General features: G+C 48.7%; 1 pseudogene; it reads right to left on the bottom strand.

Annotated features, from left to right (window-relative positions):
• Nucleotides 1-14,408: 14,408 nt before the first annotated feature.
• Nucleotides 14,409-14,838, bottom strand: LOC122477159 (annotated as a pseudogene).
• Between the last annotated feature and the right edge of the window lie 11,238 nt (nucleotides 14,839-26,076).

Genomic DNA, 26,076 nt, shown 5'->3' with positions numbered 1-26,076 from the left:
TGACCTCACGGTTCGTGGGTTCGAGCCCCACTTTGGGCTCCCCGCTGTCAGCGCAGAAGCCGGCTTCGGATCCTCCGTCCCCCTCTCTCTGCGCCCCTCCCCGGCTCGTGCTGTCTCAAAAACACACATTTAAAAATAAATACAATCAAATCGCCTCCCAAGGAGAATCTGTGATCACAGCCCTTTATCCCACCTGCCATCATACCGACCGATAACAAAGGCTTTTGTGTCTCAGATCCCCAAAGAGAATTCCATCGCCACCTGGAGATGCCCTAACTGAGCCTCTGTCACTAAAGACCTAGCCAGAGCCAAGCTGGCACTGCTTCCTATAAAAGAGCGAGGGTTCCCTGATCCAGTGGCCTGTCACTGCCCAGGGCAGCCAAAGCCTCTGCCCTAAGGGGACGGGGACCAACACAAAGACTCTGCCCTCCCCTTCACCTCCACTCCAGCATATTCTCACAACAAGTGATGATAAGAGGATGCTCGGTAGTGCACAGATGTGTGGGAGGTGTCACAAAGTGCCACCAGGGCAACGGGCAGAAGGTGGGGAGAGAGGACCTATTGGGCTGGCCTTGAGCTACTTGCGTGGTGGGGGTTGGGTTTCCCTTCCTCAATCGCTGCCCAATTCTCAACAGCTCAACTCGACTGCCACCCCCAACAAGGCGCCGACAAGCACGACTCTCGGTGCCTGGAGTCAGTCCTGGGCCTGGGCTCTACGGGAGCAGTCCTACACATGTGATTTAAAAAAAATTTTTTTTATCTTGATTTTTATTTATTCAAGTGCTCTCCACGCCCCATGGGGGGGGGCGCCAAGATCAGGAGTCACACGCTCCACTGACTGAGCCAGCCAGGCGCCCACGGAAACGAAGATCTTCCCAAAGCTCCTCATGCCTTTGTGCCAGGCGGGCACGGGAGCACTCCGGCCCGATCTCAGGCCTGTGGGCCAAATCTCGGGCGCAGCTGTGGGTGTGCTGGGCCACAGTCGCCCCCTTCGCATCTCCCAGGGTATTCAGCGGCACCGGATTCGGGAGGAACGTTTCCACGCTTGGGGTCTCGTCCGCGCTGGACTTTCCCAGGAGAAGAAGAAACAATGTAGTCAGGGCAAAAGGCTCTCACTACGCCGCAGCTTTATGGGGCGCTCGGGGGGCTCAGTGGGTTCAGCGTCCAACGCCTGATCTCAGCTCAGGTCACGACCCCTCGGGTCCTGCGTGCGGTCTGTGAGTTCAAGCCCCGCCTCAGGCTCTGCGCGGATGGCACGGAGCCTGCTCCGGATCCCGTCTCCCCCTCTCTCTCTCTGCCCCTCCCCTGCTCGTTCTCTCTCGCTGTCTCTGTCAAACATAAATAAACAAACTTTAAACACGCCACGGCTTTGCCCTGGTACCAAGTAGTAATTGTGCGGTGTGGACCATGTTGAGTTCAGCGTCCATGGCTTTGCATCCCGTATGCCCAGACAGTTGCTTTGCACACAGTTTTGGAGAAGGGCGCTTGGTGGGTAGCAGTCCCTTCCTGTCCGGTAAAAGGGAGTCTATTGATGGTTAAAGGGTCAGCACAGTGCCCGGCACCTAGTCAGCGCTGAGGACATGTTTAAAACTCTTTAAAAACAGAAAAATCTCTTGCTGTGTCTAGAAGAGAAGAACTCAGACATTTAAAATTAGCAACCGAAGGGGCGCCCAGGTGGCTCGATCGGTTAAATGTCCGACTTTGGCTCAGGTCATGATCTCACAGTTCATGACTTCGAGCCCCGCGTTGGGCTCCATGCTGTCAACGCAGAGCCGGCTTCGAACCCTCTGTCGCCTCCCGTCTCTGCCCCTCCCTCCCTCGTGCTCTCTCTCAAAAATAAGTAAACAGTAAAAAAATAAAATAAGCGGGGGGTGGGGGGTGCCTGGGTGGCTCAGTCAGTTGAGCGTCCGACTCTTGGTTTGGGCTCAGGTCTTGATCTCAAGGTTCGTGAGTTTGAGCCCCGCGTCGGGCTTTGTGCTGTCAGCCTGCTCTTAAAGTCTGCTTGGGATTCTCTGTCTCCTCTCTCCCTGCTTGTCCCCTACTCACTCTCTCTCTCTCTCTCTCCCCAAAATAAATACACTTAAAATGAATAGAATAGCATACAATGAAATAAAATGAAAATAGGAACTAAAACCCCAGAGGAGGCTTTGGCTTAACTTATTACGGCATCAGGGCCTCCCTGTCCTCAACCCCATTTTTAAGAGATAGTGAGAAGTAGACCCACAGAGCAGGAGAAAGCAGGCAGTTTAGGTTCTGCGTGGTCATTGGCTTGGTTGGGCATCTGACAATGAACCAATGGGTAGTTTCAAGTGCCTGCCGTGTGCCCCGCTCCGTGCGCCACGAGTCACAACAGATCACAGCGTCTCGGTTCCCTTCCTCGTTAGCAGCCACGGAAGGTGGCCCGGCGTGTGCTTTGCACGCGTGAGATGAGCGAGCGCTGTTCTTCTTGGAACAATAAAGAGATCATTTTCAGGTGCTAAAGTGGCACAGATCGAAGACCAGGTCTCGCGGAATGCGGGGACTCTGAGCGTGGTTGGGACGGGCTCAAGCGGTCCCGCGAGACCGTGTGGCTAGGGCGCCCCTGAATGTGGAGGGATGTTCAAACCGCCTCACCACGACCAACGCAAAAGGAGCTGCAGAGGTTGTCTCCACATAAGAAGAGGCTGTGCCGTGAGACCTAAGGATATGCCATTCGTGTAATTTCTTTGTAAACCAACCCCCCCCCCCCGCCCCGAAGGTGTCTTATCCCACGAATCGACGCCTCGTTTGCCTTTTGTAATTAGAGATACTTCCAGGCCTCTTCGGGAGCACGCGGAAGTCCCACTTTTGTGTATCTCAAAGCTACCTTTGCTACCAAGTATTTAGGAATGAAAGGAGCCTTCCAGAGCAATCGGCTGAGTCACGGGCCCTCTACAGACAGTCATGCTTAGAGAGGAAGCCCGGCAGGGCCCCAAACGATGCACCGTCACCTGGTGTTTACGAAGTATCATCACACACACACACACACACACACACACAAAACTCCAGATGGTAGGAAGTCCCACCGGTGGGCTGGGTCTCAAGAACTGTTTACAGCCACGGAGAATGGATGCCACGCGGGGCTGCCTGCGGACACGGCTGACAGCCCCGTGTGACCGGCAGCGGCCAGTTTGGGCTGGATCTCGGTACTGCTGGTCGTGAGTGCTCCCCGGCTGAACCACGCGTCGGTGGATTTGCTGGCGAGGGGGAAGAAACCACATATTCCCGGACGGAGGGACCCGTTGCTCCTGATGGCAAAGCGTGTCCCAAGACGAACCCCTACCGTAGGCCATCTTGCGATGACGTTGCGGAAGGGAGTCGGGGGATCTCAGCAGAGAACTCAGAAGGCAGAGGCCATTATGCAAAAGAGAGCCAGGTCACTGGACTGTTTTTTAACTTAGGCTCCCCAAACTGCACGTAGGGAGAGCACGCGAACTAGCCCTTGAAAACGTTTTCTAAGGGCTTACAGCAGGAGGTGATGCTCTATTAATCTCTCCCTGCAGATTGCAGGATGCCAACATCCACGAGTGATCTCTCCCCTACATTCCTTTTTTTAGTTTTCTTTCTCTTCCTCTTTGTCTATTTTACCGCCCTTCAGCTGGAAAATTCTTGGCCTTTTAGTGTTTTCCCTGTTGGTATCCACCCCCCAAACTGTCACCATCTCCTACTTCCTTCCACATCTGAAAACCTGGACAGCCTCCTATTATTTGGATAAGCCTAAGTTCATGATGGGAAGGAGATCATTTAAACACGCTTAGAAGAGCTTGAGTGAGACATGTTCTCCGGTGTCCCTCTCTGGAAAAGAAAAACCCAAACCCAACATCGACCATCCGAATAGGGAGTAAGGTTCATCCGTCCGTCCATCCATCCATCCATCCATCCAAGAGGGTTCACTGAGTGCCTACTCCATACCAAGCACTGTTCCAGGACCTTCCCCTCCCCAGTGTCAGCCTTCTCTCACAAAGCAAAATGCAAGCATCCGGTCCAATTCTGGTCTGCTTCTTTCATGCCTTATACACGCACCGAGCACCTGCTAGTACGTGTCAGGCATTGTTCTAGAAGTGGGGACACAAAGATGAATAAAGGACAGTCCCTCGTCTCCAGGCGCTCACAGTCTAGACGAGGGAGACAAACCCGTAAAGAAGCAAATACAATGCAACTTTCTGCACTGCGACGTTCTCACTGGGAAGCATGAACAAGGAAATGCCATTTCTCATCACACGTAATCACAAGACCTCCCAAGTCTTGAGAAGAACTCTGGAAATGCGTTGGCTTCCTACCGTGTGCCAAGTGCTCGACAACACGCTCCAGGTACCAAGACCCAGTTTCACCCTCAAGAAACTGCCAGTCTAGTGGAGGGACAGACCAGGAAAGAGTCGATTGCCATCGGCGACTACGGTGTGGCAGAAACACGTCCCTTGCAACTCGTCAGCCACTATCCAGCTCTATGTTAGGCCTGTGTTAGGTGTTGGGTATGATCATTATAAATCCTTATGCTCCTTAAAGTTGTTAGTCTTTTGCATTAAAAATCCTCTCCTTTTAGTCATGAAAATTAATGTTGTTATTATAACTAAGATGATCTGGGGGCGCCTGGGTGGCTCGGTCGGTTAAGCATCTGACTTCGGCTCAGGTCATGATCTCACGGTCCATGAGTTCGAGCCCCGCGTCGGGCTCCGTGCTGACAGCTCAGAGCCTGGAGCCTGTTTCCGATTCTGTGTCTCCCTCTCTCTCTGCTCCTCCCCTGTTCATGCTCTGTCTCTCTCTGTCTCAAAAATAAATAAATGTTAAAAAAAATTAAAAAAAAAAGATGATCTGAATGCTTATGTGGTTATTATAACTAAGATGATCTGAATGCTTATGATCACCTCCTTTAAACCAATCTCCAGTTTGCACGTGAGGAGGCACAGTCGCAGAGAGCTTCGAGAACTCGCTTAAGGCCCCCTGGCTAGGTAGTGAAGGATGTGGAGTTGGACTCAAAGGCCTGTCTGAATCCAAAGCCCACATTCCCATCCAGCCCGCTGTCATAAAGAAAAGCTGGCCTCTGCCCTCAAGACGCTCACAGCAGTGGCAGAGATGGAGAAAGACACAGACAATCAGAACACCACGGGACGCTGGGACAGAAGTAGAGAAATTTGCCTTTGCTGACGATATTAACGAGCAAAGGGAATGATAGCAGAGGGCTCCGGTTCTGTTGGCTTTTTTTTAATTTATTTTTATTTCATTGTTTTGAAAGCTATAATATTTCTTCTGAGCTTTATTTTATTTTATCTCTTACTATTTTTTTAAGAATATACTTTATTGTTCGGTTGGCTAACATACGATGTATACAGTGTGCTCTTGGCTTCGGGAGTAGATTCCCATGATTCATCACTTACATACAACACCCAGTGCCCATCCCACTGTTGTTGTTTTTTCTTAAATCAGGAAATCAACTCTGTCCTCGTTCAACAACTCTCCATTGCCCTCTCCAGCCCTGCTGACCACTGTTGGACTTTCTCTTTCTAGGAACTTGACGATTCTAGTTACTTCATGGAAGTGGAATCCTATAATATTTGTCTTTTTGTGTATCACTTCTTTTCCTTAGCGCAATGTCACAAGGTTCGCCCACGTCGTAGCAACGTAACACATTTCGTTCCTTTTTATGGCTGAATAGCATTCTATGGTATGTATCTATCGCATTTCATTTATCCATTCATCTGTTGACGGACGCTTGTGTTCTTTCCACCTCTGGGCAATTGTGAATAATACTGCTACGTACAAAGATCTATTTGAGCCCTTGCTTTCCATTCTTTTGCAATGGAATTGCTGGGTCGTAGAGTAGTTCCACGCTCAGTCTTTTGAGAAACCACCAAACTCTTTTCCACAGTGGCTTTACCATTTCCCATTTCCACCGGCCACGTATGAGGATGCCGTTTTCTTCACATCCTCACCCAACACTTGTTTTCTGTGTGTGTGTTTAGTTATTTTAGCCCTCGTGGTAGGTTTGAAGTGGTGTCTCGTGGTTTTAATTTGCATTTCCCTGATGAATTATGATGTTGCACGTCTTTTCATGCGCTCATTGGCCCTTTGTAGATCTACCTCGGAAATACGTGTATTCAATCCTTTGCCCATTTTTGAATTGGGTTGTTGTTGGATGATAGGGGTTCTTGATATATTTCTGGTATTAAAGACTTATCAGATATATGATTTGCAAATATCTTCTCCCACGTAGTAGGTTGTCTTTTTGTTTTCTTGATAGTATCCTTTAATGCACAAAAGTTCTCCATTTTGGTGAAATCCAATTTATCTATTTTTTTCTTTAAAAAAAACCTCTTGCATTTATTTATTTTTGAGAGACACAGAGAGACAGAGTGTGAGCAGGGGAGGGGCAGAGAGAGAGGGAGACACAGAATCCGCAGCAGGCTCCAGGCTCCGAGCTGTCAGCACAGAGCCCGATGCGGGGCTTGAACCCACGAACTGTGAGATCGTGACCTGAGCCAAAGTCGGACGCCTAACCGACTGAGCCACCCAGGCGCCCCACTATTTCTTTCTTTTAAAAATGTTTTTAAATCTATTTTTATTTTTGTTATTTTTGGGTTTTTTAAAAATTAATTAATTAATTAATTTTTAAATTTACATCCAAGTTAGTTCGCATATAGTGCAACAATGATTTCAGGAATACATTCCTTAGTGCCCCTCACCCATTTAGCCCATCCCCCCCCCACCCCTCCAGTAACCCTCAGTTTGTTCTCCATATTTAAGAGTTTCTTATTTTGTCCCCTTCCTTGTTTTTATATGATTTTTGCTTCCCTTCCCTTATGTTCATCTGTTTTGTATCTTAAAGTTCTCATATGAGTGAAGTCATATGTATTTGTCTTTCTCTGACTGACTAATGTCACTTAGCATAATACCCTCCAGTTCCATCCACGTAGTTGCAAATGGCAAGATTTCATTCTTTTTGATTGCCGAGTAATACTCCATTGTGTGTATGTATGTGTATATATACATATGTATGTGTATATATACACATACATATACATATACATATACATATACATATCTATATCTATCTATCTATCTATCTATAGATATATATATACACCACGCCTTCTATATCCATTCATCCACCGATGGACATTTGGTCTCTTTCTATACTTTGGCTATTGTCGATAGTGCTGCTATAAACATTGGGGTGCATATACCCCTTCGAAACAGCACACCTATATCCCTTGGATAAATGCCTAGTAGTGCCATTGCTGGGTCGGAGGGTAGTTCTATTTTTAGTTTTTTGAGGAACCTCCATCCTGTTTTCAGGAGTGGCCGCACCAGCTTGCATTCCCACCAACAATGCAAAAGAGATCCTCTTTCTCCGCATCCTCGCCAACATCTGTTGTTGCCTGAGTTGTGGATGTTAGTCATTCTGACAGGTGTGAGGTGGTACCTCACTGTGGTTTTGATTTGTATTTCCCGGATGATGAGTGATGTTGAACGTCTTTTCATGTATCTGTTAGCCATCTGGATGTCTTCTTTGGAGAAGTGTCTATTCATATCTTTTGCCCATTTCTTCACTGGATTATTTCTTTTTTGGGTGTTGAGTTTGATACATTCTTTATAGATTTTGGATATTAACCCTTTATCTGATATGCCATTTGCAAATATCTTCTCCCATTCCGTCGGTTGCCTTTTAGTTTTGCTGATTGTTTCCTTCACTGTGCAGAAGCCTTTTATTTTGATGAGGTCCCAGTAGTTCATTTTTGCTTTTGTTTCCCTTGCCTCTGGAGATGTGTTGAGTAAGAAGTTGCTACGGCCAAGGTCAAAGACGTTTTTGCCGGCTTTCTCCTCGAGGATTTTGATGGCTTCTTGTCTTACGTTTAGGTCTTTGATCCATCTTGAGTTTATTCTTGTGTCTGGTGAAAGAAAGTGGTCCAGGTTCATTCTGCGTGTCGCTGTCCAGTTTTCCCAGCACCACTTGCTGAAGAGAGTGTCTTTATTCCATCGGATATTCTTTCCTGCTTTGTCAAAGATGAGTTGGCCATACGTTTGTGGGTCCATTTCTGGGTTTTCTATCCTTTTCCATTGATCTGAGTGTCTGTTGTGCCAGTACCATACTGTCTTGATGATTATAGTTTTGTAATACGTCTTGAAGCGTGGGATTGTGATGCCTCCTGCTTTGGTTTTCCTTTTCAAGATGGCTTTGGCTATTTGGGGTCTTTTCTGGTTCCCAGAAACACATTTAGGGTTGTTTGTTTTAGCTCTGTGAAGAATGCTGGTGTTATTTTGATAGGGATTGCTAAATCTATTTTTAAAGTTTTATTTATTTAAGTAATCTCTACACCCAACATGGGGCTCGAACTCACGACCCTGAGATCAAGAGGCGCGTGCCCCGCCAACTGAGCCAGCCGGGCGCCCCTGTTTTACTCTTTTATTGTTTGTCCTTTTGGTATCATATGCATGAAGTTGTTGCCAAATCTGACGTCATGAGGATTTCCTCCAATGTTTTCTTCTAAGAATTTTGTGTTTTAGCTCTTACATTTAGGTCTTTGATCTTTTGAGTTATTTTTTGTATACGGTGTAAGCCGAGGGTTCCATTTCATTCTTTCGCATGTGGATACGCAGTTGTCCCAGCGCCATTTGTTGAAGAGACTGTCCTTTCCCCAATAAATGGTTTTGGTGCCCTTGTCGAAAATCAATTGAGTGAGCTATGTGAACGTTGGTTCTGTTTTGAGTGTGGGCCTGTCTCACCATCACGAGCTGGTTCCTGAGTTTAGCTGGCTGGGGTGGGGGGAATCATCATGCCCATGAGGCTTGAAGATTGCTGGGGAAGGCGTACACGGGGCATCTTCACCTCTCATCTCCGCACATGGGACAGAATCAGTCCAAAAACGTGGTCAACACGTAGCGGTTCCATTCGTGAGCTCTGCCTGCTACGTGGTGGGCATGCAAATTAGTGTTGAAAGAATATGAAGAGCCCTTGATTCCCTTGGTAACAATGGAGCAAAACACAATCCCTGTGGTTAAAATCGTCTTCGTTCCTAGAAAAGCGGATGGAATTTCTCAAATTAGAATCTGTGACGTTTTCAAATATTCTGATGACTTCTTAACTTTAAAGGAGTGTTCATAGTTTCCAGAAGTTCAAAGAATTCTTCGATTATTCTTTTCTCTCTTTTCGCCCTGGCCTTTATGTTGTACAACGAAGGACAGCCCCAGATCTCTCTTTGATAAAGGCACTATTAATCTTTCTCACACCTAGGAAGTGAGTACATAATGACACAGAGTAAACAGATCTCTTGGCGTTTACACTTCCTAAACATGAAGCGGGAATAGGTTAAGCTGTCCGTTCTCTCTCCGTGGCTACAATATGCTAAGCAGGGCCCGAGTGCTGCATTTCAGTAAGGTTGCACTCCAGACCAGCCATCTGACAGGATTCTCAGGTGCTCAATGGGATGGTTGTGTCTCGTGCGGTCGTGAGGCAGATTCTTTCCTGCCAACACGTGTACCCCAGTTCTCTCCACGGTGAACCTGAAGTCATTTCTAAGAACTCATTTGAGGTTGGCAACCCAGTGATTTCCTCTGGATAGACAGCAGGGCCTGCCTAACAGGGCCCATTTTGTGACTGACTACCGCGTCTCCATCGGGGAAGATCGATAGTTGGCATGGCGACGAGCTCGTTTCTCCAGAAATGAGCTCCTTTTATTAAATTTTGCCAGCCGTTGATCAATTCCTGATCCACATATCAAAACATGACAAGCAGCTAATGAATCACAGGTCTGGTCGAGCTCAACAACAACAACAAAATATTCAAGAGACCGAGGGCTGATTTTTTTTTTTTTTTCCCTGTGAATTTGGTCCAAGGATTCTAACACGAAGAGTCACTGGTACAGCATGAATCCATTTGTAAGGATGTAGATGTCCCAAGACAGGAAAACGGGATGAATAAAACACACTTCACAGCAAGTTTCAGATTGCAATTTGGTCTTTTTCCCTCTTTAGATACTTCAAGACAAAGCTGTTTCTCATACTGTGCCTGCCTTTATTTTCCAAGTTTTATGCCGAAAGACAGAGTGCCTGCCTAATCGGGGAGCGAGCCTGGACACTTCTTTCCTTGAGGCATTAGCATCACCGCCCTTCTTCCTGCAATTTTAGGCTGCCAGGTACTGGGTATGTAAGGAGGAGCCTGGACACGAGAAAGGATCCCACAGTGAAGAATGGTCAAGACCATGAAGGTGGCTTTGACTCGTTCCCTTCGTATTTTCCTTTCTTCACCTTCCTTTCCATTTCCTGGCCACTCGGCACTTGTCTTCAGCTGATTTTCTCCAACCCAGATAGCAGACTGATTTCTCCCATAAGTACTGCTTTTGGTTGCGGATCCTTGGGGATTCATCTTCTGTCTTCCGTTAACGAAGTTCATGTCGCTTTAAAGAGTGAAAATAGCATCACGCTCTTGAGTAGGCGGATTAAACCCACACAAAGGGCCTTAATGATGCCAGCTAAGCCACCAAGAGAAATCGTGCCTTAAAAACAAATGTGCTGCCATCTTTATTTGCATTAGAGATAATAACAGTGCTGCCCTCAGTCTCTTCATATCTGAATTTTTAAAAAGACTTCAATTTGTAAGTAATCTCCACACCCAACGTGAGGCTCAAACGCAGGACCCTGAGATCAAGAGTCACACGCTCTACCAACGCAGCCAGCCAGGTGCCCTTCTTCCTATCTGGTTTCGTGAGATCCCATTTAATTTAAATCCTTGTTGCCACGACAGACGGTCAGGGATCCGGGGGTCACCTGCATATAACCCACATCGGTACACTTGGTGCGGTTCAGAAACCGCCTGCTTCTTGTTCACTCGGGTAATATTGACCACTGTTGGGAAAAACGAGCTGGGGTCCTGTGTTATTGTGTGAGGTCTATTTGTGTTAGAATTTATTATCATAAAAATAAACTTCCTTCAGTAATGACCCTATAGAAAGAGCAGCCTCAAGAGCTCTGGCAGGGATTCCAAACCCGAATTAAAAGGGACGATTTTGCATAGGGGGAATTAGACCCACGTTACCGATAAGTGGTTTCATTATGTCTGATATTATCCAAATGACTGCTGGAAGAATTAAAAGTGATTAGCTGTGCAGTACAAGTGGTGCCGATTTGCTTGTGGAAGTGTCTGGGAACTTTAAAAAATGCAGTTGGCTAAAAGCAAACTAAAATAATCTGGGACTGATAGCTGTTGTACATAGTACGTATGTATGTATATATGGGTGTATATCTCTGTCTTGGGAGGTCTGGGTATTTTTTTTCAATGTTTATTTATTTATTTTTGAGAGAGAGAGACAGTGAGAGAGAGAGAGAGAGAGAGTGAGAGAGAGAGAGACCAAGCAGGGGGTGGGCAGAGAGAGAGAAAGAGAGAGAGAGACACAGAATCCGAAGCAGGCTTTAGGCTCCTAGCCCTCAGCACAGAGCCCAACGCGGGGCTCGAACACCAACCGTGCGATCATGAGCTGAGCTGAAGTCAGACGCTTCACCGACTGAGCCACCCAGGTGCCCTTACTGAATATTTCTTTTCTTTTCTTTCTTTTTTCTTTTTTTTTTTGTTGTTCATTGGTGTTGCTTTAATTATTAGCAATGTGGAACATCTTTTAGAAGGTTTTGTTGACTACCCATATTTCCCCTTCTGAGAGCTTTCTGTTTGTATCCTTGATCCAATTTTCTGTTGAGTTGTCTTTTTCTTTTTTTCATGTTTGTTTATTTCTTTTTATTATTATTTTTTTTAATATGAAATGTATTGGCAAATTGGTTTCCATCCTTACTGAGTATTCCTTACGGGAGCGTTCTAAGTGTCGCAGGCAGTACAACAACATTTCTTAGACATTAAAATAATCACTGAGCCATTGAGTTCAACCTAAAAGGAGATGTTTGTTTGGCACCTGTTACGAACAAGGCAAGCACTACTAGGTTGTATGGGGCAAAGGTAGCCGTTGCAGAATCTGAAAAACTGTTGATGTAAACAGCGAGGCCCCGGGCCGGTAACAGCCTCGTGTCCTTACAAAAACTACGCCTTGTTAGACTAATCAGATGCCCTTTTGTGACCGAGGGCTCCGCCTGTTAGGTCAAGTGGCTATTGTGGCTGTCACCCAGCCTGGATGTCCCCCGGCTTTTGATTCGGCCTGCAAGGTCACCTCGTGCCCGCCGGGAAGATAGGCTCTGGCCCCACTTCTTTGTCGGCTGCGCTCCAAACTCCTCGAGGACGTGAGCCGCCGCTCTTCCTTCTGGGGTTCCGTAGTGCCCAGCACCCAGTAATCGTGCCTGCTCAGTGACAGAATAGAGGGCCCACCAGGCTGGGTTGCTAAGCAATAGGCATAGATTTCCATCCGTGTAGCTCACTCGCCCTCTCTCTCTGCATCAAGACCGGGGCTCGGACGCGAGTTAACCAATAAAAGGCAGCAGAAATGACCCCAAGCGAGTTCTGGGTTCTAAGATCTGGCTGGCTTCGGTTCCGTGCGGGCGGAACGTTTGGGTCACCATGGGAGGCGCTACAGAAACCATGTGGAGAGAGAGAAGCTTTCGGGCTACGTGGGGAGCAAGAGAGTCCCAGCCGTGCTGACGCGTGAGCTGAGCCTAGCCCCTGGTTGCTCCGATGGCTGAAGAAACCACTGTCAAGACTGGCCGAAGAACCACCCAGATGAGCCCAGTCCTAATTGAAAAACCACGAGCGAATCAAGCGGGGGTTCCCCGGCGACAGACGAGCGAGGCGTTTCACACACAACATCAGGAGGACTGGGGCTGTGCCCGGTTGGGGCGCTGCTCGAGTAGACTGTGACTTTCAATCTCCACGTAACGCAGGGCAGTAGAGCTGATGTTGAGTTATATAAAGCAGGCTCAGGCATTAGGAGTATTATGTCACCATGAAAGGATATTTACGGGGGTGCCTGCGTGGCTCAGTCGGTTGAGCGTCTGACTCCTGATTTCAGCTCAGGTCATGATCTCACAGTCGTGAGATGGGGCCCCGTGCACTGGGCGTGGAGCCTGCTTAAGATTCTCTCTCTCCCTCTGCCCCCCCCTCAACTTGAGCTGTGTCTCTCTCTCTCTCTGAATCCCTCTGAAAAAAAAAAAAAGGATATTTACGAAGACTCCCACCTACAAATTAAAGGCTGCGGTACCCAGCTCAGGAAATAAAACAGGAGAAATATAGTTGAAGCCCCCGTGATCACATTTATCTCTCTTCTTCCCACTCTGGAGAGGTGACTCTTTTCTCGAATTTGGTGTTTACCATTCCCATTCACGTCTTTATAATTTTGCTGCAGGCTTTCTGTCTGTACAACACGTGCCTGTATGAATCCCTGAGTAATACAGCGTATTTTCCCCAGGGTCTTAAGCGTTCTGGAGATGTGTTCACACTCTAGGCTTCGTACCGCAGGTGGCTTTTTGGCCAAAATTAGGTTTTTGAGATGCATCCATGTTGGGAAGTGTAGCTTAAGTTTATTCACGTCCGCTGCTGCATAGTATCCTTTTGTGTAAACTTACTACAATTGTTCAGCCATCCTCCTGTCAGTGGACTTTTTCTCCCCGGTTCTGTGCTCGCACGGTGTCGTAGGGGACAACCTTGTACGCGTCTTCTTAGAGACGTCAAGAAGCGTGCTTCCTGCCTCCCGTGCCGTGAACCTCTGTTACCAGATAGAGCTAAAGCGTCCTGCACATTTACAATTCCGTTTGTAATGTCTGAAAAGATCAACTTCTCTGGCTCCTTGCCATGTTTCACATTGCCAGACGCTAATATTTTTGCCAATCGGATCGTGGGCCGCAATGTATCTTTTGTGGTCTTCCTTCATATTTCCGTGGTAACTAGGGAGCATTGTTTCCTGTATTTACTCACCATCCAGGTTTCCTCTTCTGCGAATGACTTCATCAAATCCTATGCCCGTTTTTCTTTTGGGTCATTAGCTTTCTTTTAATTGATTTCAGGGGGATCTTTATTCTTATACGCTAATCTTTGTCGGTTCTTTGTAGCGGGACATAGAACATAGACAAGTTTGTTTATCCCGTTCGACAGAGGCTTAGGAAGGTAAAGCAACGTTCTCAATCTCACACGGCTAAGGATTAGCAAAGCCAGGATTTCAGTCCAAGTCTGACCACATTTGAACATAAAATACAGTAGCTGGATTCCATCGGCCTACATTTAGTCTTTATTAGTAAGAACAAGCCTTTGAAATAGACGCTTCTGAGATCACCAGAATTGTTCCTCTTGGAATCTCTTAATCTTGGAAAGTTCAACTTGATAGATATCTTAAGACAGGAAAGGGAGCAAGAAAGAAATTCAAACATCATTTATTCTCAGGTCCGTGTAACTCCTTGGATTTGTGTTTTTCATAATTCTTTTTTTTTTGTTTCATTCTAACAGTTTTTATTTAATGTCGTATAGAATATTACTTTATTCCCACACCTTCTCGATTGGCGAGTACTTGGCGAGATCTGGCTTTGCGTTCAAGGATCTTTTTGCGGCCTTTGTCCGGTTTTGGTGTAGTGATAACCACCTTGCTGGGGTGGATGCCCACGTGGCCAGTTGTGCCACTGGCCTTCTCTCGCTGTACTCGTTCGATGTAGATGACGTATTTCTTCCTGTAAACCTGGACCACTTTGCCAATTTGCTGACCTCTGTAGTGTCCTCGCACAACGTGTACTTCATCGTCCTTCCGGATGCCCGTGGATCGAACGTTGTACTTCTGTCGCAGCTCTTTGGGAAGAGGGGAAGACGTAATCTTCCTGCGAATGTGGGAAGGTGCGTTGAAATGCCTCTTAACGGTTCTTGCTCCGGTCCGAGGTCACAAACGGATTGAACTTCATGTTGGCCGCATGGCCACCGGTGTTTTGCAGAATTCTTAAAATGCGACTGACATACACAGACACACGAACATACCCGCACGTAATGAGACATTTCCTGGCACCAAATAATAGAACCTTGAGGGTTATAGATACTATGAAACAGAACAGGTAGTACTGAGTGATTAATTTACGTGACGAATGTTTTACATTGTAGCACAGCTTGTCCAATTGATTTAACTGTAAAAGTCAGATGAAACCAAAATCCCATGAGGGGCAGGCTGTTGGAAGGGTGGACAGGTTGCAGACGGGGGGCTTCCCGAACAGGGCCCCGGGGACGCAGGGAGCCCACTCGACTCGGGGCAGGTCCCCCTGAGCGCCTTAGAAAAGGGGAGGAGCTTCGGGGTGAACGGGGGGGGGGGGGCCATGACCAGATGGGAAAGACGAGTGGGAACTCATCTGCGCCTTTAATAGAGGAGTCGTCTGACTTGAGCCCGAATAAACTCGCCAAGTTTCTTGATTCACAGGGGGCGCAGCTTTTTCATTTTCGTGCCGAAAGACCATCTCCTAGGATATGGAGACCATCTGTGTCAAGGAGCAAAGCCCCTAAAGATGATTTCAATGTAAAATGTGGCGTGACGGGGGCCATATTGTCTGACACTGTCCAACCCCTTTCGTATTTCAAAAGTTAAGCACAAAGGAAGTAAAAAACTGCCAGCAACAATGAACCAGAATTCCCAGACAGCTCCAGGGGAGAGAGAAGGCTTTGACAGAATTAAGACAAGTCAGCATGGATGCGCACAGAGGTGTCTGAAATCACGAAGTGTGGGGTTGGCAACGAGCGAAGGAAGACGGCCAGCTCAGTGAGCAGCCACGGCCACGGGCCCCACGCTGGCCCAGCTCCTTGCCACTGAGGATCACGGTGGGAAGAAGAGACCCCCCTCCCCGCTCACACACAGGCTACCACTTGGCACGAGCTCCTGGCCCACGGCCTCTGCGGTCGCCACAATGAATTCTTCTCCCGTGCTTGCTCGGCTGGGCGTGGTGATCCCAAGTTCTTGATCAGCAAACTCTTGCTTTTCGGTGGCTGTGAGTTCACGGTTGCTGCAGCAACCTGGAGAAGGGTGCCTGGAAACTCCTCACGCCGCTCTCTCTGCGTTGGACGCTTTCCACTAAAAGGAGGGGAAAAAAGGAAACTCTTGTCCATTCACCTGTCTTCATGCCAAGGACGCTCCTGATTCCTTCGCCTTCTTTCCTTGCTCCCCAAGGGGTATCACCCTTATTTTCTCCCTCTGTGTCTTTCAGCCGGCGAACACCTCCGGGCACGCGTATGGGGAGACACCGTGCTGGGCGCGGAGGGCCTGGCAGGTGGACAAGCTGAAGTTCTTGGCTCACGATCTCGTGGGGAAGAGAAATGGAGCTCAGACAGTGTGGCCAGGCAGGCTGGGGCAGAGGCTGGCACACGAGGAGGGGGGAGGAAGAAATTGCTGGAAGAAGTGGCATTCGAGGCGGTCCCCGGACGAAGAGCACAACCGTATCCCGTGTGTACCTGGGGGCAAGCCTAAAATGTGAGAGGCTGGGCCAAGAGTTAGCTGGGAAAAGCTAGCAAATGGGCCAATAAAACACGTTCTAGCCTTCCTCTCCCGACAAATACGCCTTTGCGACACTCGGAAAGGCCAGGCTGGAATTCAAAATTCTCGTGCTCCTTGGAACTCCGGGCTGGAACACGGCCACACAGGGGGAGCCAGTCTCTGACCTAGAGCCTGTCTCTCGCCCCTCCCTCGCCCGGAGACTGGGCCTCACCTCGGCAGGTCCAGAATTCCTCAGAAGCCCCCACAGACAGCCGTTCTCTATCACGCCTCAGACCTAGGGCGCTCACACTGTCCCTCTCAGGCCCCCGAAGTGAGTTTGGAGTCACTCGGGCAGGAATTTCCGGGGTCCCGGGTTCTCTGTGTCTGGTCTAGAAGCTGGGTGGTGGGAGGCCAGGCTCCGGGGATGGAGGCGGGGGGCGGGGGGACGCCTTCCCTCGGCCCTGCAGATTCCTTGCCCCGTGGGAGGGACACGGCTAGAGAATGGCCAGAGCGGTTCTGGCCCAAAGCGGTGGAAAGCTCCAAAGTGAGGACACAGGCCACTCCCTGCGAGCTTTTCCAACCCCTGCGTTTCCGCAGGTAGGATTGAGGGTTACGCGAGACAACACGTGCCAACAGCTGTTAGAACAGCGCCTGGCGCGTTGTAACCGCTCGGCGGATGACAGACCTTGCCTTTGGAGGCAAGCTGGTAAGAAGGAGGTAGAAGCGGCTTCGGCATGTCCCGAAAAGACGTTAACGAGCAAATCTTTCTCCTAAGTGTGTAGATAAGAACCGTTCGTCGCGAAAGCTTTGACTTTGTGCGCGCCGAGCCGAGGAGCCTGCCACCGGCGGAGAGAAGGGTTGGGTGAGCCCAGTCACCGGGCATCAGGAGCGAAGAAGAATCCTTTGCCTTCTCCTCAGGGAGGATGAATACCTTTCTTGCCACCTCCTACCCTTCGGTGGCAGTGGTTTGCCCGCAACCCTTCCGCGTGAATAACGGGGCTCACCGCAGTTCGTTAGCGACAGGTCGGAAGGTTCGAGGGGTCACCGACCCCGGTTTGAGGTAATACACCTGCCTCCCCGGGGTTACCGGTGGCGTGAAGGCTCATGCCCCAACTCCGCCACTTACCCACTGTGGGACGCTGGGCAAACGTCCTCACTTCTCCGTCTCGGGACTACGGGGACCGTGATGCCGAAAATCCTACCTCACGGGGTTGGGGCGGGAGTGAAGTGAAAACACGTAACGTGCTTCGAAGGAGCCCATAGTAAGCCATATGTAGATACGATGTGCACACCAGTATAAGGAAGCCTGGCCGGAAGCTTGCTACCCCTCCAACAACCACCTGCAGAACCAGGGGGGTTTCGCCGCACTCAGGGAGCTTCAGGCTTAATCAGCATCGTGGTAATTGTCAATACTTACTGAATTTTTCTCGCAGGTGAGGCGCCATTCTACGTTTTTGGCCACAAGCCTCAGCTCACGTTCTCCTCACGCCAAGCCCCGAAGACGGGACCGTTAGGCTCCCCCTTTGACAGAGGCCAGAGACACGGGGCAGAGAGGGGAAGTCGCTTGAGCAGGGTCACGGAGCTAGTTGCGGAGGAAGCCAGATTCCAAATCCATGCCTGCCAAGCCGCTCAAGCAGAACGTTCGCTGTTTCTCTGGTGCCGGCGGGGACAGATGTGAGTTCCTGACGCCGCACTGACTGCTTCTGTCAGATCCGCGGTGCTGCTCTCAGGAAGGGAGCTCAGAGAAATGGGGCAAAGGAGGTGGAGATGTGAGGAGGCAGTCTTCCCCGCTTGGGGGCAATTTCTGGCTCGTAGACTGCTATCTTGTCACTGTGTCCTCACGTGGTCGAAGGTGGGAAGAGGGCTCTCTGGGGTCTCGTAGATAAGGGCAGTGCTCCTACTCGTGAGGGCTGCACCTCATCACCTAATCCCCTCCCAAAGGCCCACCTCTTCATATCATCACATTGGGGGTTAGGATTTCAACATATGAACTCTGGGGGACACAAAACATTCAGTCCGTCGTGGCTCCCTTGTGGCTACAGGATGTGGTTGTGACCACCCAGTAATAAGTGCGGTATCGGGTGTGGGCTGTGGCAGGTGGCCCCGTTCTTTTTCAACCACTCGGGGATTTGGAGGCAAGGAGGCTGATTCGTCCAGGAGAATGCCTTGCCAACACGGGTCTTCTTCCCCGGCCGGATAGATCTTCATTTGCCTTCCCAGCTTTGGAACCGTATCCAGGGGGTCGTTGGCAACGGATGGGTTCAAAGGTGGTGACGTGCCTTGTACCCAGCAGGGTTACTAGAAGGGGGTCCTCACGGAACAGCAGGACCGGATGCCAGGTGCTTAAGCAGGGGGGGGGGGGGTAGCTGTCTGGGACTCCATCCAGTGGAAATGGGTAGCCTGCTTCCGATCCAAGAGAACCGTAAATGGCTTGGACTGGCGGGAAGACTGGAGATCACTGAGACGAACGTCATTCCCACACTAAAAAACTGAGACACGGAGGCCGCAAGAGGGGGACTCACTTTTGTGAGGTCACACAGCATGCTTCCCTCTACTTCCGTTTGCCGTGGTGAGTGTCTTCCTATTTGCATCTACTGCGGGGTGCCCTGGGACAAACTCTTTCTGGCACATTTATCAGCCGTGTGAGGTCTACACAATGAGATGTTTTCTTTCATGTAAAACTAATGTTGCCTCACCAGTTAACACTGAAGTCCCCAGAATGGTCATTTCCTCACTAGGATACTTTTGCTACAAGCTTTTCATGAATCCCATCATAAATTCAGCAATGTTATTGAGCGGCTTACTTAAGTCTTCGGGAGCCACAGGGGACTGGAGGCATTGTCTGTTTTTATGGCCAAAAGAAAGAGAAACACATAACAAGCTAACGAAGCTCAACTTAAAAATTGGTTTTGTTCCGTATAGCGTAAGAAACTCGTTTCGTCATTCATTCGCCCAACAAATGCGTATTGAGCACCGACTGGGGGGCGAGGCACCACACGAGGACTTGAGGGGCTAGCACGGGGAATCATTCACTTAGCAAGCACTGAACGCCCATTGCTTTTCAAGGGGCTCGCTGCCCAATAAACAACTTAGCAACCAACCTCCCCGATGCAGAAAGTAAGGGCCATAAACGATGCACGAACAAAGTTCAGAGAAGGAAAGAGTCATGTCTGGTGAGACCAGGGAAATCTTCCTGGACGAGGTGACATCAGACCGGCTCTTGAGTGTAGGTAGGATCTGGAGTTGCACAAACGGTTCCGAAGGACATTCAGGGTGGGGGACGCGGGGTGTTCAGAGGTGTTGGGAGACACGGGGTCTTAGAGCTTGGTTAGAGTACGGGTTTCAGTAGCTTGGTTGCTGGACTTGCTTCAGGGCGAGGCTAGAGGGAAGGTGGAAGGTCAAATGGGCAGAATCCTAGCATGCCTGCCCCGGTTTCCACCAAAGCACCTCTGCCTTAATCCATTTTCTACATCACGGGTCCACACAAGATCTTATTTGAGGGGGCAAACAAGGGTTCCACTGATACAAACAAAAACTTAAAACAACTGGACCAGAACACAGATAGAATGCCTGGCAAGAAAATGTCGGAGACAAGACTGGAAAAGTTAGGCCGGGCCCTAAGCGAGAAGGACCTTGGTAATGAACCCCTGGGGAACTTCAATCAGAGAAACAGGATGAGATTCATGACTGCAGGGGGGCAGAGTAGACTGGGGCAGGCAAGACGGGAGGGAAAGGCATCGAGCAGTTCCTTAGTGGGTCAAGGAGCCTGGATCCCTACCAGGCACTGTCCTGGGTACCGGGGCTATGATGGTTGACCACACACAAAAAGCCTTGCCCTCACAGAATTTATGTTCTAGAAGGAGGCGGCGGAAACAAACAAGTGAAGAGGTGAGTGGTGAGATACATAGATAAAGCAGGGTGAAGGGACAGAGAGTGAGAGGGTCCCATCTGATGTGGGTCGGTCAGGGAAGGCCTCCCAGTAGCAGCGACATTTGGGTGAAGACCTGAATTGAACTATGGGGCTACACGGGCCCGGGAGGCAGCGAGCTTCCTGAGGTCGGCGTGTTAAAGGACCGGCAGGGAGGTGGCCGCAGCCAAGCGAGCAACGGAGAAAGTGTTAGCAGATCAGGTCGGAGAGGTCACGAATACGGGAACATGAGGGCCTTACAGGTCATGCCAGGGGCTATGGATTTTATTTGAAGTGTGCTGAGAAGCTGTTGGAAGATTTTGAGCAGATGCGTGACATGATGTGACTTATAGTTTTAAAGTGATCACTCTGGCTGCTCTGTGGATTATAGACTAAGGGGGGCAAGGGTGGTTTGTTCTGCAGCAATAGAGACCAGCAACTCTGTGTGCGTGTGTGTGTGTGCGCGCGCGCGCGCGCTCGATTCTGATCCGCTGGCCTTTTGATCTGTCTGGGGAGTCAGTACCACACTGTTCTTGTCGCTCTGGCTTTGTCGTATGCCTTAGTATCTGCCAGGGTGACACCGAAGTATTCGTATGGGTAGAATTGAATCATATAAACCATCATGGTGCCCTTTATTTTATTTTATTTTCTATTTTTTAATGTTTATTTTTGAATGAGAGAGAGCGAGCGAGCGGGGAGGAGGCACAAACTCACAAACTGCAAGATCGTGACCTGAGCCGAAGTCCGACGCTTAACTGGCTGAGCCACCCAGGCGCCCCAATTTTATTTTATTTATAAGTTTTATTATTATTTTTTTTTGGTCTTTATTTTTTAGAGAGGGAGTGTATGAGCAGGGGGGAGGGCAGAGGGAGAGAGAATCTATTTTTTTTTATTTTTAAAAAGTTGACTTATTTTGAGAGAGAGAGAGAGTGTGCGCAAACAGGGGAGGGGCAGAGAGAGAATCCCAAGCAGTCTCCACGCCGTCAGCACGGAGCTCCAAGCGGGGCTTGAACTCACAACGGCAAGATCATAACCTGAGCCAAAACCAAGAGTTGGACGCTCAACCAACTGAGCCACCCAGCGGCCCTGAGAGAGAGAGAGAGAGAGAGAATCTTAAGCACACTCCACTCTCAGCATGGAGCCCAACGTGGGACTTGATCTCACAACCCTGGGATCATGACCTGAGTCAAAATCAAGAGGCAGACGCTCAACCGACTGAGCCTCCCAGACACCCCTCCCTCGAATCTTGATTCCATCTGCTTGGCATTTTGTTCCTGTCCCTTACCTTACTACACCTTGTCTGAGTCATTTGTGTACCCGCCCTTAAGGTCTTGAGAGGAAGCCTTGGCCCTTACTGTTTTCAGTCCCCCTATCACCCAAAACAGTGCATGCTGCAGGTGCTTGATAATTGCCCAGTGAGCTAAATTTGGTGGACTAACTTCGTTGTTCTGTTTACTCCCATCAGGTTCCTTATTCCCAGGCAGAATGAGATCTGCATCTAGGATCCAGTGGAAACCACGTTGTCTCAAAATGTTGGATATGGGATAGAGGTGTCCAATCGCCACGTGGTACGCCTGAAACTAACATGAACAGTGTGCGTCGACCGTATTTTAGTTACGGAAAAATCGTTGGGTACAAATTCTGCCTCCTGTCACTTGCTCTCTTTTTCTTTTTTCAAGACACTTGTTTACTGATAGAACTCGGGTCCTATCAGATCCATGACCGATTGAAATGCGTTTTCTTGGAATGCCTGTTTGAAGTGTTTCGTGCCCAGCGTTTCCGTGCCCTCTGGACTTAGCGTTAGTGGCGGGACAGTTCGACGGTGAATGTAAACCGATTTCTTGACTTCCTCTTGATCAAACAGCCGAGGGACCGACCGGCTTGTTTTGGCATCCAGGAGGGCTGGCCAGAGGTGAGCGACTAAAGATAGACGCGTGGGGTCAGGGGATAACCCTAATGACTGCTTTCTTGCTTAAAGATGACATCCTGGGCTGTTATGAGTATAATTGCTGCATTTGCGGGACGCAGAGGGCCTGGTGGTGTATCTGGTGAGATGAAATAGCGAGCTATGCCGTCATGGGGCTTCATTACATCTTATGAAATAGAGCAGCTCATCTTCAGCTTGTACTATGTTTCTTTTGAGAATCACAGAGATCAGATTGAAAATGAGGTTGTCGCGCCCGGGTGGCTCCGGCGGTTAAGCGTCCGACTCTTGAGTTTGGCTCAGGGCACGATCTCATGGGTCTTGAGTTCGAGCTGCGCATCGGGCTCCACGCTGACAGCATGGAGACTGCTTGGGATTCTCCCTCTCTCTCTGTCCTTCCTCCGTGCACATTCTCCCTGTCTCCCCCCAGATAAGTAAACTTAAAAACAAAAGGAAATGAGGTGAATTGGATGGCACCTTTGGACACGGTCATAAGACTGGAAATTTGGGGACAGGATAGTAGAGAGGAAAGGAGCCTTGACCTTAGACAAGTACATCCCCCTTAGCTCTTTATTCTTCACTGGCAAATACCACTCACCTTGCATGCTACCTGTCAGAATTAAATGAAAGTCCCTAATAGTCCTGGCACATAACCATATACACAAGAAGTGAATTCCTTCCTTTCTTTCTTTCTTTCTTTCTTTCTTTCACAAAGATGCACACTCTCCAAATAAATATTTAAATTTTTTTAATGTTAATTTATTTTTGACAGAAAGAGAGAGAGAGACAGAGCGTGAGCAGGGGAGGGGGGCAGAGAGAGAGGGAGACACAGATTCCGAAGCAGGCTCCAGACCCTGAGCTGTCAGCACAGAGCCGGACACGGGGCTCAAACTCACAGACCGCGCGCGAGATCACGACCTGAGCCGAAGTCGGACGCTCAACTGACTGAGCCACCCGGGCGCCCCTCTCCAAATAAATATTTAGAGAGAGGGACAAACCCATCCATTTCCTAAGTGCATCCTGCATCCTGTAAAGGAAGACGGCATGCGTTCCTGAGTGCATCAGAGTAGCCTATGTTCTAGACCCCTGGCCACTGAAAGTGTGGGGCTTTGGACCAGAAGCATTCATATCACTGGGGAGCTTGTAAGCCATTTCAATCTCAGACCCTTCCCAGACCCACAGAGTCCAAATGTGCCCTTTAGCCATGTCCCCGGGTGAGTCACTTAAACATCAAACTCAGAGCTTAAAATAAAAACAGCCACCCTCATTAGCTTCTTTCAACAAGGCAGAGTTTAAATTATGTCTTAAACGAATTCATTTGGCTCGTCAAGGTTACAGGTATGTTATTTTACATAAAGTCCAAGGTTAGGAGAGTGGTGGATCGCAGCATCTCCTAAAAGACCTTTCACCGCCGAAGGTAGGAATGTAATAGTTCGCCTGCTGGGACTAATTTCCAAAGAGGTGGAACTCCCCAGCAACACAGTTTTTTAGCCAAGCAAATTGGATAGCTTCCGCCTTTAAAAGGAAATCTTTATGGGCCAATATGTTTCACTTGCCTCTTTCCATGTTAGGCTACTTTTAGTCACAATCGGGGCATAAAATGCCTGCTCAAAGATTAGGAGCTGCGGGACTTTGCCATTAGGGAAAAAGCTGTTCTTTATGGCCACCTGTGCAGGCGGACAAAGTAGCTTTCCTTTATTTAATGTATTTTCCTACTTTACTTAGCCCTCTGTCCATTTCAATCCTGAGTGGCATAAAATAAAAAATAACAGGAGAAATGTAGAAAAGTATGATGTTATCGGACGGGACCGTTTCTGGGGATTAAGCTTAGCAATGAACTAACTTTATCAATTTTTGTCAACCAAGGAATAATGGGTTGATGAGAAGACCAAACGAACAGACACGTAGGAAACAGCTGCTGCTAGTTCAGGGGTTAGCTATGATCTTAAAGCTGGTGAGTCCAAACATGACGTAAGTAGCACCCTGCTTTCCCCGAGAAAGCAGTCCCGAAAGTACGTGCAAAACTCCCCTGTATCAAAGTCAACCCGTAGGCTCACATGTTATCGGGGACGTGGGAGGGAGTTGATTCGCAGAGAATTAAAAAGTAATATGAAAATCCTGAATTGTACCTTACGTTTTAGTCATAATATTCAAAAAGGCATCTTCGTAATTTTACGTATTTCCGGAACTGTAACCCTTCTGCTCACACTTGAAGATAGAAATGCCTTAAGCCCAACGAAAATCCAATCGCAGCTAAATATGTGCCGTGTTACAGCACATCCAATGATTTCCATGTTTGTCTCAGTTAAGTTCGAGGTGGTGTTTCCTGTCATTAGTATGAATCCTTTAGCTTTTCTGCATTTCCACGTGTTCTTTTTTTTTTTTTTCAACGTTTATTTATCTGGGCAGAGAGAGAGGGAGACACAGAATCGGAAACAGGCTCCAGGCTCTGAGCCATCAGCCCAGAGCCTGACGCGGGGCTCGAACTCCCGGACCGCGAGATCGTGACCTGGCTGAAGTCGGACGCTTAACCGACTGCGCCACCCAGGCGCCCCCCACGTGTTCTTATAAGGAAGAGTAAAATACAACATTCTAAAATGTCCCCCCCAGACACCGCTGAGCATACAGGCCAAGCTCTTTTAAGCCATTGCGCAGGCTTAGCACACAGTAAGCCTTCAACGAAATGCCTACTGAATTGGTGACACTGGCAACCTTATAGGGGATGCCAAAACAAAACAAAGAAAACCCCCAAACACCCAACCTTTTCAGGGGCAAAGATCAGCCATGAGTTCTTTTTTTTTTTTTTTTAATTTTTTTTTTTCTCAACGTTTATTTATTTTTGGGACAGAGAGAGACAGAGCATGAACGGGGGATGGGCAGAGAGAGAGGGAGACACAGAATCGGAAACAGGCTCCAGGCTCTGAGCCATCAGCCCAGAGCCTGACGCGGGGCTCGAACTCCCGGACCGCGAGATCGTGACCTGGCTGAAGTCGGACGCTTAACCGACTGCGCCACCCAGGCGCCCCCCACGTGTTCTTATAAGGAAGAGTAAAATACAACATTCTAAAATGTCCCCCCCAGACACCGCTGAGCATACAGGCCAAGCTCTTTTAAGCCATTGCGCAGGCTTAGCACACAGTAAGCCTTCAACGAAATGCCTACTGAATTGGTGACACTGGCAACCTTATAGGGGATGCCAAAACAAAACAAAGAAAACCCCCAAACACCCAACCTTTTCAGGGGCAAAGATCAGCCATGAGTTCTTTTTTTTTTTTTTTAATTTTTTTTTTTCTCAACGTTTATTTATTTTTGGGACAGAGAGAGACAGAGCATGAACGGGGGAGGGGCAGAGAGAGAGGGAGACACAGAATCGGAAACAGGCTCCAGGCTCTGAGCCATCAGCCCAGAGCCTGACGCGGGGCTCGAACTCCTGGACCGCGAGATCGTGACCTGGCTGAAGTCGGACGCTTAACCGACTGCGCCACCCAGGCGCCCCCAGCCATGAGTTCTTAATGCCACAGACAAATCAACCTGGTAACTGGGTTTTTCACCTGCTCGCATTTGTGCTGGTATAGAAACTTACCGTGAGTTGCACGTCTAATACCTAAACGAAGCCATTTAAGGAAGGAGAGTAAGGAGCGTTGGAAATGTGCTAATATTCCAAAAGAATGGCCATAGCTTTTTCAGAGGTGGATTGCTGGACAGCTGGTAATTAGATCAGGTGGACAAGGGTTGACGGCATTGAGTGTTTAGCACCGGGCTGGGCTTGGTGGTGAGGGTAGAGAAGAAATAGTAGAATATAAAATACATCGTCTTCCAGTAATTGACCCACGTTGCCAGACAGACAAATCTCACAAATGGGAAACAGAGAA

Source organism: Prionailurus bengalensis, chromosome X (genome assembly GCF_016509475.1).
Source record: "Prionailurus bengalensis isolate Pbe53 chromosome X, Fcat_Pben_1.1_paternal_pri, whole genome shotgun sequence".
NCBI classification, from domain to species: Eukaryota; Metazoa; Chordata; class Mammalia; order Carnivora; family Felidae; genus Prionailurus; species Prionailurus bengalensis.
This window is presented reverse-complemented; position numbering and strand designations above follow the sequence as displayed.